Genomic DNA, 1,763 nt, shown 5'->3' on the forward strand with positions numbered 1-1,763 from the left:
CTTTGTATTTCTATGCCACTCACCATACTTTTTTTTGGTCCTGTGTTCATTTTTCCTACCAGCCTGTGTACATCTCAAGAACAAGATCTGTGTCTAATTCACTTCTTAAAGCTCTGGGTCCTGGAAAAATTCTAGATACACAGAAATGTTGAGTGTGAAACAGTGTCATTCTCAGCCTGTGCAAAGATATATATTCAAAGATGATGTTCATTGCAATGCAATTTATAATAGTGGAAATTTAGGAACCTGGTTACCACCAGTTGGAGATCTGTTTAAGTACAAATAAATGTACATTATTCAGGCATTAAAATTACTAAATAGACCAATATTGTTGATATCAAAAGATGTCCTTAGGAAATTGTGAGTGGAAAGGAGATTATAGGAAAGTAGATTATTATATATGCACAATTATACATATTTAACTATGTGTCCATAAGCCTCAAAGTATTGTCATTAAACTGTTCACAGAAGTTTATCTGAGGAGTGGGATTTTGTGTGTTCTTAATTTCCTTTAGTATGTTTTTCCTACTTAAAATTTTTTTCAATGAATAAATGTTATTAAAAGCAATGGGCACACTATGCAGTGTGCAGATGATATTTTACTGAGTTGTACACTTGAAACCTATACCCCAATAAATTCAATAAAAAATAAAACAACAACATAGATTTAAAAAATTCCATCAAAATCTGATTGCACAGACATTCCTGTAGATGGCCAAGCCTTAGTTTAGGCAGTACTCATTGATAGGCAGGTCTGCAGGTGGGGACAGCCACGCCCATGTTGGAACCATGTTTTACCACCAGTGTGACAAAGATGTCAATGTTTGGAGTCCTCAGGGCAGGATTCAACAAATTGAATATGCAATGGAAGCTGTCAATCAAGGTTTAGCCACAGTTGGTCTGAAATAAGAAACCCCATGCAGTGTTAGTTACACTGGAGAAAGCACACTCAGAACTTGCAGCTCACCAGAAAAAAATTCTCCATGTTCACATATAGGCATTTCAACTGTGGGACTTACTGCTGGCGCTAGACTGTTGTGTAATTTTATGCTCCAGGAGTGTTTGGATTCCAGATTTGTATTTGACAGACCTCTTCCTGTGTCTCCTCTTGTATCTGTAATTGGAAGCAAGACCCAGATGCCAACACAAAGATATGGCCAAAGACCATATGGTATTGGGCTGCTTATTGCTGGTTATGATGATATGGGCCCTTTTGTTTTCCACACCTGTCTATCTGCTAACTATTTTGACAGCATATCTGTGTCCATTGGAGCTCATTTTCAATCAGCTCATGCTTACTTGGACAGACATATGTCTGAGTTTATGGAATGCAATTTGAATGAACTGATTAAGCATAATCTGCATGCTTTAAGAGAGACACTTCCTACAGAACAGGACCTAACTACAAAGAGTGTTTCCATTGGAATTGTTGGTAAAGACTTGGAGTTTATGACTTATAATGATGACGATAATGTGTCTCCATTCCTGGAAGACATTGAAGAAAGGCCACAGAGAAAGGCAGAGCCTGCTCAACCTGCTCATGAACCTGCAGAAAAGGCTGATAAACCAATGGAAGCTCCATTCTATATTGTTAGGTTTAACCGAAGAAAGGCACCAGAGTCCAAATTAAAAGCAGAATGCACTGTTTATTCACGAGGCAGATGCTCTCGGGTGAGGTCCCGTGTCGCTGAGCACAGGCCGGGGGAGTCACATCTGCCTATGCCTGGCAGAGATTTTTCTATGCGGCTGTTGGACCAATCAGG

The 1,763-nt window shown here is 39.0% G+C and overlaps 1 pseudogene; it reads left to right on the forward strand.

Annotated features, from left to right (window-relative positions):
* The first annotated feature begins 789 nt into the window (after positions 1-789).
* The window catches only part of LOC102423367, a 2,372-nt pseudogene continuing 1,398 nt past the window's right edge, over positions 790-1,763 (forward strand).

The sequence above is a fragment of the Myotis lucifugus genome, unplaced genomic scaffold, assembly GCF_000147115.1.
Source record: "Myotis lucifugus unplaced genomic scaffold, Myoluc2.0 scaffold_904, whole genome shotgun sequence".
Classification (NCBI taxonomy): domain Eukaryota; kingdom Metazoa; phylum Chordata; class Mammalia; order Chiroptera; family Vespertilionidae; genus Myotis; species Myotis lucifugus.